This window comes from Hippoglossus hippoglossus, chromosome 20 (assembly GCF_009819705.1).
Source record: "Hippoglossus hippoglossus isolate fHipHip1 chromosome 20, fHipHip1.pri, whole genome shotgun sequence".
NCBI classification, from domain to species: domain Eukaryota; kingdom Metazoa; phylum Chordata; class Actinopteri; order Pleuronectiformes; family Pleuronectidae; genus Hippoglossus; species Hippoglossus hippoglossus.
This window is the reverse complement of record NC_047170.1, coordinates 9,472,258-9,489,134: the sequence shown is the minus strand read 5'-3', so window position 1 is coordinate 9,489,134 and position 16,877 is coordinate 9,472,258. Positions and strand designations below refer to the sequence as shown.

Genomic DNA, 16,877 nt, shown 5'->3' with positions numbered 1-16,877 from the left:
ATATGTTAAAACATGTGAAACTCAGAGGATGAAGAGAAAGAGAGATGTCTCATCATCAATCTGAGGGGAGAGGAGTTGTGATGATCCCTTCAAGCAGCAAACAAAACACATTTTCTAAGCTGGTACAGGGCAAAGAAAACTTCAAAGTTGGGTTTCAAAAGTTGAGGAGGAAGTAAATAAAAACTTTCCTCCCATGGTATCAGTGTTAAAATGAAAACTGCACATGAAATCATAAAGTTTCACTCTGTTAATATTAAGTCAATGGCTTATTTGTTGCATTAAATTACTGTCAGAATCACCCTTATCAAAGAAAGAGGTCAACATTTTAAAGAATACACTTATTTGCAGGTTTACTAAGCCCTGACACTGATATTCATTATTAAACAATCACCAGCAAAAACGAGCAAAGCAGTGTTATGAAAATGTTGGCAAATGCGCAAAAATACTAAACCTGCTGGTGGTTCCTCATATCGGCTGTAACTGACTGACTTGATTATTAATCTAATTCTTTCATTCATTAAAGGCGTGCTGCTCTCTGCACAGCCCTGTGAGTACTCATCAAATAATAGTTTGTGAAAGGAGAACCGACACTCTCTGACAAGGATTCATTTCTCCACATTAGCTGTCATTAATGTGCTGTCTACGAATTAAGCTTAGAGACTATATTTTTGAACGATGTCCCTCGCCATTCGGAACAAGAAGCTCATATAAAACAAGAATCACACTCAGAGACATCAGTCCCCTGAATATGGCTGATTTATTTTATTTGCATTATTCACAAATTTGAAAATCGGTATGAGCAATTGAAAGTACCTGGATGTCTGAACCTGTTCAATTTAGGCTAAACCCAAAATGTAATGTTTATTTTCTTGGCCCATGTCTCATCTTTCCACTAAGTTTGGTTAAAATCCATTCAGCAGTTTTTGCTAAATCCTGATGACAAACCAACCAATCGACCAATTAATGAAGGGGCTGGGGCAAAAACATGTTGTCATTGGTGGAGGTAGTGAGGTAATAAGATGAACTAGTCTATGGTTGTGTTATTTCACATTAACAGGCTGTTAAATTACATTTCAATGAGGTTAATGGAGTAAATGACCAATAAACTTGATCGGGACATGCCTGCTTATAATCGAGAAAAAATAAGTACCATCATTTTCTACATCATAGTGGAGACACTTAGTATGTCAGGTTGTGTTTACATGGTGCACATCAACAGTGCAGCATGATGACAACAGTTTTAATCTTCCCGCTGTGCAAGTGGTAAAGTGCCGGAAAGTTTAAACAAACGTTGGCTTAAAGTACATTGTATTCAAATCCAAAAAGATTTCAACACTGCACCCCAACAAACACGGGGCTCAGCCGTTGAGGAAACCGCCGAGCGTGCGCATGGCTCTGTGCCCGAATAACGTGGATGAATGGGCCCGACTGTCCTGCCACAAGACTCCCCCCCCCCCCCCTCCCTCTGCAATCCAAGTTGCTAATCGAGTGCTAATCGAGTGTTTCCTCAGAGAAGAAAAACAACGCGGGCAAATGAAAGCACCGAACGAAACATCGGGCGCCTGTTCAACATGCAACAGATTCCGCACTTGTCGGCGAACAGCTGTCAGTGTCCATCATGAGGTTGTGTGAGTCTCTCCAGCCAAAGCAGATATGACAATCTTAGTCTGTGCTGCTATCATTCATCCCCCCCCCCCTCTCCCTCTCCTCTGTCCCCATCCTTCCCCGGATATCTCTCCATCATCTCTCTCTATTATCCGTCTTTGTATTCCTCCGCCTCACATTTACCTCTGTTACGTGATTTTCTCAGTCTAGGTTGTTCATATCCTCTTCCCTACTCATTTGTCTCTTTTCTTTGCCCCTGCCTCCCGCCCCCCACCGTCCTCTCTTTTCTGTATGCAGGTCACCATGGCTGCGGGTGAAGCGGCAAAACAGTGTGACGAGAGAGCAAGAGAGAGAAAGGGGACACAATGAATAGTAATTTAGCAGAGGAGGATGAGACGGAAGAGGTAGCTTCCTTCCATCTCTCTCTCCTTGAGCTGCCCAGCAGGACTACGCGGGCTGTAATGTATGCACGCCCACAAAGTTGCTCTGAGACAAAAGGCCAAAGTGATAGTCGCAGGGAAAGACGGACGGAGAGAGAGAGATTCAAAGAGGGAGGGAGAATAACGGATGCGGACAAGTCAGGGCTCAGTTCGCTCATACAGTTCTTCCAAAGTGAGTCTATTGAGAGGAAATGCATCACTTTGTATTATGTCATCCACTCGATCAAACAAAACAAACTCCTCCTGTCAACATTAAAGCACAAAAGCAATTATGATGGGAATATACCAGCAGGGAGTCGCCCTTTCATGGGAGCGACCCCATAGATTGACCTGACATGCAAAAATTACAGCCCTCTCATATGGGAGGAAGCGCGACGCTGAGATTGAGATCCTGACCAAAACCAGTTTGACGGAGATAACGCACGAGTGAAGCAGCGGGGGACGACCACTTCAATGTTTTTTCTCACCTCGCAAAAGAAAAATCAAACTGCATACTGATGGAGGAGTTCGCATGACATATCTTAGTGGTTCAGACAGTTTTATTAATATACTGTCTCAATGACAAATTCACACTTTGATCTGCTACAGACAAAGAGGGGAAAGGAAGAAAAAAATAAAGGACAAGCGATGCTGCAGTAGCTCTCCCCGGAGCTGAAAGTGCTATCAATCTTCATATTGCACAACAGTGAGGTGATCAAAGAGCTTAATTGTGTTTCTTTCAGGAGGAATCTATGAGACGGAGAGGGAGCGTTTGAGTTTGAGTCGGAGCTGCGACCTGTGTCACGCGTTTTTTCCTCTGCCGTCTGCCACAAAAGTGAGATCTATCATAAGTGTGCGACTGTGACTGAATGGATCAGGAACGGTAAATGGATTAATTGCAGTTAATTGCGGCCCGGCTTCAGTCGTCTTGTTTTAATTTCAACGAAATCATTGATGTTGCATAATCAAAAAAAATTGTGTATCAGTAATTATTCCCCCGAGGATCATGTTCCCTCTGAAGAAGGATTACAGTCATATTTTCCAAGTTGCCTCAGTGGCATTTGCCGTCTGTGGCTGTGTTAGTTTAATTAAGTGTTAATATTGATATCAGTGTTGATGACTGAGAGCGTAATTGGCTGACAGCGCTGATCAATCTCAGCAAAACGCCGCTCTCTCTCTCACTTTGCTGCATCAAATGCTTTTTGAGAGCGGCGGCCGATCGACGGAAAAGAAACTGATCCCGACCCTGGCTCTGAGACGCAAGAACCACAGTAGATAGAAGTTTGATATTATTTCACCTCGAGGAAACGCCGGACACTGCAACTGCAAGATTGACAGATTGACATGAAAACTGCATATATACACCCACACAGCAGACAGCGGCTGATGGAACAGAGAAAGACTGATTTATCTCAATTAACCTTTTTTTAACCAGGCTGGTGTCATTTAGAATTTGTTCTAATTTAAAACCCTGGGAAGATGCTGTTGATAAAGAGGCTGTTGATAAAGAGGCTGTGGAACTTAGAGCCAAACTTAGAGCTGCAATAGTTCGCCCAGTGGAGGTTGGCTCCACGGACGTTCTTTATTCAACATCCACCTTAAGGTTGCTCAAAGATCTGTGAATCCATGGACAAGCACTGCACCAGACCATAAAAGAATCATCACGGACTGCAGAGCTCTGCAGCCAATGGCTATGGATCAGGAGGAAAGACCCTGACTGGGCCCCAAAAGGTTCAGACCACACACCCAGGTTTGATCAGCTTGATGTGGGCCTGTGTGAGAGGAGGGTGGCTTGTGATTGAAAGGCTGAAACACCCAAAGACACTAAGGTTTTTAAAAGAGGACGTGTCCCTAACATCCACCGGTGATCCCTGTCATCTGCCGGTTAACAACTTATCATCACAACTAGTGCGGAAGGATATTCACCATCTTGTCCTATGTTCTAAATCCAATAAAAAAACTGAAGGGTCTTTAATCATTTTCAGAAATCACATATTAGTGGACTATTTAAGTAAACCTCTACAAACTGTAAACCTTTTCACAGGAAAAACTTGGTTATTATTCAGAAACTGACTTTGAGATTCTGAGAGATCTGGAAATCTCGATCTCTGCATTAAGATGTGTGGAAAATAACATGTATGATGTTCTATGTGATCAGCACCACACTGTGTGATTTATAGTATAGCTGAGATACAATCTTCAAGCCATGGTAATGCAGTTGACCCTTTAACCTCTTTATGCCGGAAATCTAGGAAACTATTCCAGGATCGATGAAATGCCAAACATTAGAGTCTGGGATAACGAAAAATAACTAATAGTTTAACTGGTGCGTTTTCACACGATGGAAAGAAGCAGGTTATTTAAAAGATACTAAAGATACTTTACTGGTGCCGGACTTTGTTATTGAAATGATCAAACATGACAAATGATTTGAGCATATTATGTACATGTTCTCTGCACTGTTACTTCATTATTTATTCCTATCTACCGCATTCTGACCCCCTGCAGCTGTAAGTGACTTTCTTATCTTCTATTGCGCCCCATAGTGGCCGGGGTGGAAAGTGTGCTGGAAAATTCCACTCGAGTAAAAGCACAAGAAGTTTTACTCGAGCAGAAGTAGAATTACTTATACAGACTAAAAATGTAAAAGTGCAGTAACGGTGTAAAAACACACCCTGCTCTATCACCATAATGATATATAATTATTGAATTAAAGAGCATCTTTACGCTGCCGAATGTTCATGCACTGATATTTTAAGAAACAAACAAATTCCTCCTTTTGTGCACTTTAACTGTACCCCATAGCAAGTGATAATTGATACAGTGGTTTCCATGGAGTTGAGTAGCAACGACTGTAGCAAAATTTCAAATACATAATAAGGAACTGCATGTCCACTGATGCAGCCAAATGTTCATGTATGCAATAATCCTCCCACACAACACATACTGTCTGAGATGGTGGGGACACATCAATGAAACTACACTGAAGCCAATAGAGTCCCTGGACAAACAAACAACAAAAACCCACAAGCAAACAATCACTACAATATTCTACAAAGACACAATTTAATGAGCTGGGAAAACATGAAACACCACTCCGACCTAAATAAAGTTAAAAACAAGCCAAACTACGAGAGCAATCACCAGAGGTGATTGTCTTACAACTAAAGACAAAGTAGTTTTGGCCAATCTGCTTTTTTCTGTCAGAGCCTCAAAGGGTTGGAACAATTTACCACATTACATAAGAAACTCTGCCAACAACCATTCCTTCTCCTCCACATTAAGAGCCTGGTTTATTAAAAATCTAAACTGTGAACACTAAAATGTTTTTTGTATTTGTATTAGTGTTTAGTGTTGTCTTACATGGCACTCTTATTAGTGTTCACACCTCACCAGGCCTAATATATATGTCTTGCTATTTGTTTATTGTTGTCATATCAGTTCGTATTTTAAGAGCTGTTTCTCTTGCTATTTGTGTCTCCAGAGTTTTAACTACTTTAATATTTGTATGCATTTTTAATGCTTTTATTCTTAACATATGCACTTGTATTGCCTGCACAGGGACTACAAAAGAAAATAAATATTAACTGCACCTGAAAAATAAGTTATATAAATCAATTAAACTGCAACTGGATACAGAACTGACAGTATACACACACACACACACACACTGCTCGTTCACTGTCCCTGTGAAATCAAACAGCCTCTCTGGTGTCACAGGGTTCGCACATGGATCTGATGGATCTGTGCATTAACAACACACAGAAACATGGGGGGGTGCACACACTTACTGCACAGATGAACGTGGGAGTCACAGCTGCAGCCACCTCCTTCAGTACGTTAGCATGTAGCATTTAGCATGTAGGCGGACCCAGCATGCACCTGTTTGTCACGCAACGTGGGAGGTGTGTTTGATTTAGGACATGGTGAGGTTTGACGGGTGGTGCTTAAATCTGCAGCTTTTATGGAGCCCAGCTGATGTGGATTAGTGGGAGCAGATATAAGGGAGTAAATAAATCTGATACTGATCAACCATAGACTTTAAAAATAACTAAATTAAAAGAAAACACAAACACAACCAAATATAAGTACTTAAATTAAGAAAAAGCATATCCATAAAATGTAAACAAAGTTTTTTTAGATTTTGTATTGTGAAAAATAAAAGTTTTCATATTGATTCATATTGGCAAACATAAACGCTGAGACTGATCTGTAAAAGTCTCACATCAGCCAATTTGTACAATTTAATTATATTCCTTTGCCCCCTCGCACAGTTAAATGTTAAACAAAAAGTAAAAAGCAAGTTAAACAGACAATTGTTAAGAAGAAATAGTGATTAGATTTTTTTTTGAATACACCAAAAACTATGAAGCATGAAATTATTTGGAATAAACATTTACAGAGTATTTATCAGAATAACTGGCTTGTGTTGTAACGAATAAAAAATACAAAACATCCCATTGTGGAGCAGACAGGCCATCATTTAAAAATGTGTATGTAAATGTTTTATCTAGCCTGCGCTGCCATAAAAGCAATATACACAAGGTTACAGCTGTTTATTGTATTCAGTGACTCTGTCTACGTCGGTCTGGGGAGAAAAAGCACGTACACGTGACACAATCTTTGAATCTTGAGAAGAACGGGTTCGCAGTGAAACAGTGAGGACGTAATCAGAATGGAAAGTCGGGTGGAGAGCCCTCTGTCCAACTGTCTGGTAGAAATGATGAAAACACAAACAAGTTTTTTTGGGACGCGAGGACGACTCAGACAGACTCAGGTTAAAGAGGGCACACCTGCTTTATGAAGACTTTTCTTCAAAGTTTGACGGCTGTGGCCGACTTCAAAATATGACTTTAAACGTCTATTTCTTTTCCAGAAATGTGCTAAATGCAAACATCAGCTTGTGCTTACACTACAGACTTCACAGCAGTACGGCGAGAGAGAGAGAGAGAGAGAGAGAGAGTGTGTGTGTGATTGTAACAGTTGCTACGTTTGAAAAATCACATTTTAAGGACGCATGTGTGCATGTGTGATAGAGGATGTGTGAAGCAGGATTTGTGAAAATATTTAAGTACATTCTCATACACAACCGTGTGTGTGTGGACACGCATAAGTGCATGTGAATGTGCGTGTGTGTGTGTGTGAGAGAGAGAGAAAGTGTGTGTGTCTCTTTGTACCGCCCTCCACCCACAGGCTTACAGTCAATCCCACTTTGGCAGAGTAATGGCCCAGGTCTCTATTGAAGTTACCCTTCATTAGCAGGATAACAACGTTAAAGAAGGGATAGTTTGGATGAAAGTATTAGGCTGTGATTCACAGGGGCTGAGTTCTTTATCAAGTCCTATATGAGAGGGGAAAAAAGGGGCCTAATGGTTCGAATTGACGGAAAATTATAGCTGCGATTCACACTTCAAAAGACTTTGATTTTCCCCTGGCCTTTCTGCTTAGATGTGTTGAACTCTCTTTAGTTCCAGGCTGCAGATCCCAGATGCACTTTCCAACCGTAATTACAGCCCTTTTGCTAACTGCAGTTTCTCATGTTGACCTCTGTGCTCGAGAAGAATCTAAACTTGCTGAAAACATATGTTTGACACTCCGGCCGTGTAACTCACCTGGACATCCCGCAAAGGGCACGGCAGGTTTGTGAGGTTTTTGTGACTGAGTGTGTGTACGTATGTATGCATTTTATCAGATGGCGTTCTCTTGAACTTCACTTCGTCATCACTGCACCAGTGACGAGCTTCAAACTTTATTTTGAAGGAGTGTCAGCAAGGTGACGTTAATTAAAGGACATGTTCAGGTAGAAAACAACAGAAAGCTACCGAGGTATCCTTGAGCAAACAACCCGAGGGGTGTACTGGAATAGGAAGGCTGACCTTGTGCTCTGGCCTCCTTGTGGAGGGGTCAAAGAAAAGACCCCTCTGAAGAGGAGTTTCACAAAACCGCCAATTACTGCAGGATGTTCCAAACACTTCAAGCTGGTAAGTGGAGCAACAGTGTTACTCCTCCCAAAAAAAACGTTGTCAGCAGCCCTCGGTTATATTTCATGACATACACACAGAGAAATGGATTTTCCACATCCTTCAATTGAATCCTAACCCATGACCTGCTAAATTCGACTGCAGGACACGGATCTTGCAAAATTACACCCAACAACTGATTAATCCTGAACAGCTAAGCTATCCCTTTTCCTCAGGTTAATCCACTGACAAAGTTCCAGAGTCTTAATCGTGCAAATTAGACATGGTCTTCCTTCCCATGCTCAAGCACCCTTATGGCCAGCGGGTGCTCATCAAGCCTCCGCCCCCTGCTGTGAGTGCGGTGTTGCAAAGACCCTGGGTTACGAGAAGCAAGGCATGATGCAAGCCCCCTGCAAATGGATGCTAAGAATCCCCAGCGGCTCCCAGCAAAGAAGGGAGGTAGTTCTGTGTGTGTGTGTGTGTGTGTGTGTGTTTGTGTTCATGTGAGGGGGATCAGCAGGGAAGGCTGAGGAGAGCATAAGATTGAGAACATGTGAGAGAAAATCACAAGGCAGGGCAAAGACTAAAGAGGAACAAGTGCAACAAGGGGGAAACTGGAGGGTTGAAGTAAGGAAACAGAGTCGGACAGTCCTCCACCTTTATCTCCGTCATCTCTCTCAATCTCTCAACCTCTCTCTCTCTGCCTCTTATTTAATCTCTCCATCTGTCCAGCTCTATCTCTTTATCTCCCTCGACGTCTACATATCACTGTCTCCCCCTTTCATCTTGTGGTGTGTGTTTCTCCATCGCTGTGTTTCAATCCTCACATCTGTTCTCTCCCCTAAAGCAATTAAATGTTTTCGCAATTACCCTCCTCCCTTTGCATCTTGCCGTCTCAGAGAGCCTGCGTGCGCGCCTGCGTGTGTGAATGTGTGTGAATCTGTGTGTTTGTCTTGTTGTACAATTTGGTTTTACTTTTGCACTTCACCCTCTTCACACATACACACTTGCGGAGGTGCGAGCAGACATGCTATTAAGGCCGTGCACACTCTCACCGAGGGGGACAGTTTGTGATGTTCAACGGAACACCTCTGTCAATTTCCGGGGCTTTATTCCACCCTAGAACATTTTTATTGTTCTTGAATGCACAAGTGGAAGTGGCAGACCAGTGTGGATATAAATAATGTACACGACTCCTGCTGTAGCAATGCCCAGAATACCTTCCCCCCTCAATGGTCCTATAGAGATGAAGATGCTGGTAGGGTATATGAACCTTCTGTGTGGTATGTTGCACTTGTGTTAAGTCATTTAAATCATACCAGCTGTTTCCCACATTCCTGCTGCACAACATCTTTCTCCAGAAACTCCACAGCGCGCCCGCCCGAGTGCCACGCTGCGATGTTGACCGTTGCCACGTATCCAAGGCTGCTGCTTGTGTGTGCATTTTAAACGGGCACCGCTGAAGCTGCCTCTGTGTCAACACCGTGCTGCTCGGAGCACCTTCGGGACGAATGACGAAGTGCCGCAAATGGAGAGAGGAAGAGAAATGAATGAAGATGGAGTGGAGGTGTGAGGACGTAATTATGAGAGAGAGGCGGTGAGAGAGAGAGAGGCAGCATGAGCCTTTAGTGAACAACCGCGGAGCTCTCCATGGTGCTGAAGTCAACGTGTCCTGTGTGTTCTCAGAAGGAGAAGTTGAAGCTGCTTGGGTAGCATGCAATACAATAACAGTTAAAGTAGCAGCAGCTTAAGTAGACATAGTAGAAGTGGTATAATATCGATGAAAGCAGTATTAATAGTATCATTGGTATCAGTTAGTTGTAAGAAGAATAGCTGTTGTAGTTCTGGCTGCAGGGGCGAAGCACTGAAATGAAGTTGATCGATAAAAACATAATTGGCAACAATGTTGATGACTTATTCATATTTTCTGTTATTGTCAAAGCAAAAAAGGCATTATGCGATTTCAAATATTTATATGTGAGAAATTCCTAGTATAATCATCTTAGACCTATGAGAAACGGCAGGCAGGCAAGATTTTACTCTAAAAGGTAAGAAAATAATTGTTTATACATACAGCTTGATTGATAGCTAGAGGTTTCCCATGGTTTTGAATTTTCAAAATCAGCACCTGAGGTCAAAATGCTATGGACTCATTCATGTTGCCATTTTCGACTAACTTCAAGAATGGCACACAGGGTTTACAGCCTACCCCCACCACGTCCCCTTTTGAAACCACATTCAAATTCACTAGATCTGGATTTTATGTGGGTCTGAATTTGCACAGACATTTATGAAAAGCACAACTATAAACATTCATCAAGATCAATGAATCATCAAAAATGTTGAGTAAAATAGGGTCAGTGGCTATAGCACGACAGGATTAACCTTGAGTAAAACATTCAACAGTGTTGCACGAGAAATGTGAGAAACAACTTTACATAAAACTTGTTTCTGTCAACATGTGTCAGAGCTTTTGTTAGCGGCTGTATTTCATGTGGTGTTATATCATCTTTATGTTGGACAACATCTTTACATCAGAATACCCCAGACATGACTCGAGTAGATAAGCTATTGCTGGGTGATAATAAAGGAAATGTGGAGAAATATCTGGTGAGAGTGTGCTTAAAGCAGACATGTTGACACAGGACTTTCCACTTACTTGGCGCAGATTCTCTTTCTCTCTCCATTCATCTATTCAAGTCTTATCCACACACCTCACTTTGTTCTGATCTCTCTCTTTATCTCCTTTCCTCATCACTCACTTCACTCTAGCGTTTTGTGTCGTGTCAATATCACTGTCTTAGTTTTCGGTCTTTGCTCATTTTTTTTGTTGCTTCTCACTCTCAAGCAGAGCGTATTCACTAACCAGTGATAAGGTCTAGACAGCAGTAATGAGATCCCGGAGACTCATTTCATCTAAATAGGGCATGTCCTGAGATCCCCTCACCACAGTCGTGTGTGTGTGTGGTTTTGTGTGTGTGTGTGTGTGTGTGTGTGTGTGTGTACAAACACACATCTGCATGATGCATTTTTTGTGTGTGCATCTGGATGTCAGTGTGAAGCAGTGTGTGTATGTGTGTGTGTGTGTGTGTGTGTGTGTGTGTGTGTGTGTGTGTGTGCTGCTGCTGAGTGTGTAAGAGCCTGAGGAGGGTATCGAAGCAGCAAATTAAAAACTGGCCTTTTTCACTTTTAACTGTCCATCACGAAGGATGGATTTAGAAAAACCTCAACCATTCAAAGAAATGGAGAGGAAACAGACACACCCACACGCATGATGTCACACACTTCAGAAACTACACACCACCACCACCCACCTTCCAAAGACACACACACACACACACACACACAGCCTCAGTTTCTCACACGTCATTAAGCGCAGACCATTATCAATATCCAATTTCGGGCCCAATGTAATTAGTCCCTATAGATTATTTATTGAACGCAATCAGGCAGCAATAACTCAAAAACTGACATCAGCATTAAAGTCATTTTCTGCTGATCAAACGTCTGCTGATGTGAACCACTGTAGATGTAATGGCAGGTAAGTGCTCTCTGGCAGAGCTCCCAAATAAATTCAGTATAATGTTGCATTCATAGAAAGGGAAATCTGCAAGGGGCGACTTTCTTGAAGTACGTCTGTTGCCATCTTTAGAGACCGACTTTCACTCTGTGCACTGTCTGCCACAAAGTGTTTCTGCACAACAATAGATTTGGCAAGTTATTAATGTTCCGCTGTACTCGGGCTTGATTGGTTCAGTGCAGACACATCCTCACAGAACAGCCAGCATTGGACATCATATATATATTTTCTAAGGACTGTATATGTGGTGTTCCCTGGATGTTTCATAACCTGTCATGACTTATTATCCATCCATCCATCATCTACACTGCTGAGGGCACGGCAAGACAAATCTGAAGCAAATATCGTGGGTCAAAGTTCACCAAAGTTGAACTCCATGCTGCAATTTGCCTCACCAAAGGAAGCCAATGTTTTATTCGCCTCCTCACTTGGGCTGTTTGGAAGTGAATTGGACTTAAAAATGTGCACATGTATGACCGGGCCCTTATCCTTTAAGGGTAGGGAGGGGGTGGAGCCAATCCCAGCTGACATTCGGGGAGAGGCGGGGTACAACCTGGACACTTGCAGTGTTTTGCGGGACTGACATGCAGAGACGAACAACCATTCACTCTCACATTCACACCTACAGACATTTTTGACTTTTCATTTGACCTAAGCCCAGGCTGCATGTGTGGGAGGAAGCCGGAGTAACCTGCAGAAAACCCACGCAGACAGGAAGGCAACATGCAAACTGCAAAACCGGGATTCAGAACCTGTTTCAAATACTTTACTTACACAGAAAATAGGCTGATAATCAGTGTACCATACAACAACTGAAAATAATACAAACCAGAATAGTGCAAAAATTGTTTGAGCAGTGCAAATACTAGATGTAATGTTCATCCAGCAGCATTTACAGTATAAATGACAGCAATTGAAATTACTGCAAAAAGTCACGAGTGCATGTTTGCATTGAAACTGAGTTGCAGGTGTATTTCAGTAACAGTTTTTGTTGTCTGGAGGTAGAGGTGTAGGTGTTGGTTGGTGATGTAGGTGTGGGGGCGGATGTGGTGACGGAATGGTACGGTCCTTGGGGTGGGGGTGTGGGGGTGTGGGGATGGTACTGTCCTTAAACCAAAGGACTTGAGAGAAATACAAGATCATTGTTTGACAGAAGAGAAAGTGACACATTATGTATATTAAAAGACGAGAGATCTGTCCAATATAGTAAGAATATGCTTTTATATAAATATTAAAAATCTGCTTTTACTGAACGTGTTACATGTTTTAAATCAGAGTTCTGTCGAAAGTGAAACTGCAGTGTCCTTCTTTTGCCATTTACTTTTTCATTACGCTGTCCCTTGTTCAACAGCGCTGTATTGTACATCCCATCTGTATTCAGCAGCTGTGTTTCAGGAACCAGAAAACACATTAGGTACTTTCTTTGCAGGATCTTGTATGTGTCATCACTCTGTGTCAGTAAAACTTGCTGTAGATATGAGAAGATGACAGCGGAATCTCTCTTGTGAATACCGAGTCCCCTCCACCAATCATCGTGCCTTAGCTTGGGGCAATACAAATTAATCTTGCAGTGTTCATCATAATAACAGTAAAAATGAATTACCTTTCCTCCAAAACGCCACCGAGAGGAAAAAAAAAAGGAAGACATGATGGATAAAGTCTTAAATATCAAAATTCCCTGCAGCCATTTGCCTCAGTCCTAAAGATTTGCTCTGACCTAAACATCTCCCTGTTTGTGACACTGTTGTCCGCTGCAACGGATACACAACATTGTATTTTATTATTGTGAAATAGAACCGGGTCAAACAACTGGACAGTTAAATTAAATTGTGCATTTGACACAGGATCAATTTGTAACACTCTCGTCACATTACCCAGCATGCACAAGGGCCTGACCTGCCTGGCTACATGAGTGGGAGCAGTGCTTAACCCGATTCAACCAATGACGTTGCTTTGTGTTGACATGTTACTATTGAAACAACTTTCCTTCGAAGTTGCTTTTTCGTTTTATCTGTCTTTCACTTTGTGTTGAATTTGAAGTATTTTAAAAACGTCTTTGTTTTTCATTGCTGTTAGATGTTATTTAACTTTTATGATTAACACATATCTATCCTATCTAAGCTCACACTGCCTGGGTAAGCTGCGCGGAACATCTTCCTTTTCTTTTCAGTCAATGTTATCAGATTAGAGCGCCCACACTGCCTGCGCGAGACAGAAGAGGACGCACTGCTCTTCGGTTTCTTCCACAAATAGTTTGCACGGACAATTAGAATAGTTATCAAAACTTGCCATTTTCAGGTTGTTGGTACCAAACGCAGACGTTCTTGTTAACCTTAACAAAAGAAGATGTTGAAAACTATAACAGACGAAGAAGAGGGAGAAGAATACTGCATGAGACACGCGGCCTCAGGCAGGATTATAACCACACTCACGTTGTCACACAGCTACTTCCAAGTTTACCGGTGCTTTAAAAAGAGGCAGCATTGACTAAATCTCTTCCTCCTGCACATTTCCAAACCTTATAGATTCAATGATCATATTATTATCAGCCACCATTCACTTACAAACTCCGCCTTGACCACCTTTACCCCCCCCCCCCCCTCACACTTTCCCCCCATCTTTTCTTGTCCGTCATCACTTTTCCTCCGTTAGTGGCTCAATTATGTAGTGACCACAACAGGCCATGAATACCAATTTGAAGGGAGATGGGGGTGCGCGTGCGGGCTCTGTGCGTGTGTGTTGGGGTGCTCAGAATTCCTGCGTGCCAGCGAAATTGAGAGCGACAGAAGCTTGGCCCGCTTTCCCCCGCCCTCTCTGGAGCTGCTGTAATTCACCTTGTGCCACCTCCATCTCATCCTACACTACGCTGCACTTCAATCTGCCGGTACGCCTCTTCCACTCTACTCTTTCGCTCGTTCTCCTCCCTCCTTTTAGCCTCCTTCCTGCACCCCCAAATCTCGTATTAGTGATTCACATGTAAATGATTCTTAAAAATAATGACCCCGACCCGACTCCAATCAGGTGGAGGAAGCAATCTGTGCAGGCGGATTCTGGACAGGCCCCTGTGTGTGTATTTGTGTGTTTATTTTCTTTTTCTTTTTGTATGTGTGATCTAATCTGAATTCCCTGTGAGGTTTCGGTTTGTGTTTGGTATTTTCCGTGTTTATGTATATGGCCTCAGCAAAACATCAGCGCTTTTCTTCCCCTCTGCTCTGCCTGCCATCTCTCTCTCTCTCTCTCTCTCTCTCTCTCTCTCTCTCTCTCTCTCTCTCTCTCGCAGGCACACATTCAGCTAGTTGCTCCACTTTCCATCCTTCCTCCCCCATCAGCCTTCTCTCGATCTGTCTATCCCTCTATCTGTGGGAGGGATGAGGTGACCATCTGTTGTTCGGAAAGAGCTTGAAAGGGATTGAGTGGGGAGAGAGAGTCAGACGGAGAGGGGGTGGGGGGGGGGGGGCGCAGGCAGCGCTGTGATATTGTAATTGCAGTCAAAGTAGAATTGAACTGAGGGGAAAGAGGGAAGATATGTGTGCTGATAGTGTCACTGCAGTCAGAGGTGGAGAGCGATTAACAGGCACTGAAAGAAAGGCTGAGAAAAAATAACGGAGGGTGGGAGAGGTGGTATGATATTGTCATTGCGGTAAGGCAAGCAGTGGCAGGCCCTTAGTCTTTGATTTATGTCTCCTTTCCAGTGTGTGTGTGCGTGTGTGTGTGTGTGTGTGTGTGTGTGTGTGTGTGTGTGTGTGTGTGTGTGTGAGTGTGTGTGATTTATTGTTCGTTAGCACTGAGGAATTAAACCTTGTATCCCGCTGAGCTGCGCACATCAATTACCAAGCCAACAAACGGCCAAGCCTCGGTTCACCTTTAATGAGAAGACGTGGCAACTGACACCCGCACCCGCACACACACACACACACACACACACACACACACACACACACACGGTGATATACATAGACTCATGCACATACACACTTATACTAATGCCCTTAAACACAAACTGTTGTATTGTTTATATAGAGCGGGTGCAAACACACAGGTATAGTGGTGGAGGAAGTACTCAAACAGTAAGTAAAAAATTAAAAAATCGACTCAGGTAAAAAGTACCAAGTGAACTTTTCTAGATTGGATCTTGGATCTAAATAGATCTAGATTGGATGTTTTAAAGTAAAAAGTAGAGTAAAAAGTACAGATATTTGCTGATTTATTTAGTGATGTAAAGGAGAAAAGTACCCAAATGAAAAATTTACTTTACTACTTACTAAGTGTAGTAAATATCCCTGCACTGGGAGAGAGTACAGACTTATCTTGGCTACATCTATACTTCAGGTCTCTCTCTTCCCGTGTTGCCCGTGTTTTCATGCTTTTAAAAAGCACGTGCACATCTTGACCTCCACGTGAACTTCACATGCTGCCTCCCACGCTAACTGAACACTATTCTATCAACCAATTCTAAATATCCTCCATTAAGACTCTGGTTTCAAATAGAACTGGTTAAGGGTTTATCTGAGAGCCAATTAAACAGGTATAACAAGGTAATCTAATGAAGCGTCATTAGCGTAACGATATTATCTCATTTGCATCAATAATGGCTGTGCAGTTTTCAGACAGTTTCCTGAGCACAAAGCATGATGGGTATAATTTGAGCTTTGATAACCTGGCACTTTAATTTGATTCCAGATAATTTTAGTTTGAATGGAGTAAATAACATTAGAGGGTGTTTCTTAACGCGACGTGACAAAGTCAATGTGAATGAAGGAGGAGACTCTGAAAGGGACTTCGGTTTGAAGGCTGCTCTTCAATATGGGATATGAAATGTTTGCTTTTTCCAGTGGTGGAAAAAATTTCCGAGCCATATGTGTTTGCCCTGCACCTCGGAGAGAGGGGGGAGGGAGATAGAGAGAGAGAGAGGGAGAGAGAGAGAGAGAGAGAGAGAGAGAGTCATATTTACTCAGCATCCAGGCAACAAATAAGTGGTGCTCTGCAGGGGGGAAAGTGAAAGTGCTCATTAGAGGGGACATGCACACACAGAAATAAAAAAGCTTTATCTTCACTGGATTTTCAGTTTTTTTTTAATTCAGCTTAAAATAAATTTGTGGTGACGTTCTCTTGTAGAATGTATGCAAAGCAGTTTTTACTAATGTGTTTGGTGCGAGGCGGGATTTTCTACTCTAATCTGTCAGGACAAAAGAGCATTTTGCATAAATTTCAGAAGTAAAACAACTCTAATGTTTTTTCCAGTGATTATTACTGTTGTTTTTTTTTTTTTTATTCAGTCAGAGCTTGTTTTTCATAGCCTCTAATAAGCCCTTG

General features: G+C 42.4%; 1 protein-coding gene across 4 annotated transcripts in view; it reads right to left on the bottom strand.

The window, feature by feature from the left end:
* Positions 1-16,877, bottom strand: part of cntnap2a (contactin associated protein 2a) — a 318,658-nt gene that overhangs the window by 244,393 nt on the left and 57,388 nt on the right. For 2 of the 4 annotated variants that reach the window (XM_034572778.1, XM_034572779.1), the window contains exon 1: positions 5,816-5,880. The exons of the other annotated variants lie outside the window; for them this stretch is intronic. The gene's annotated coding sequence lies outside the window, so the exon portion shown is untranslated. Of the gene's footprint in view, positions 1-5,815; positions 5,881-16,877 lie in introns of those variants that run through there. 4 annotated transcript variants of the gene reach the window in all.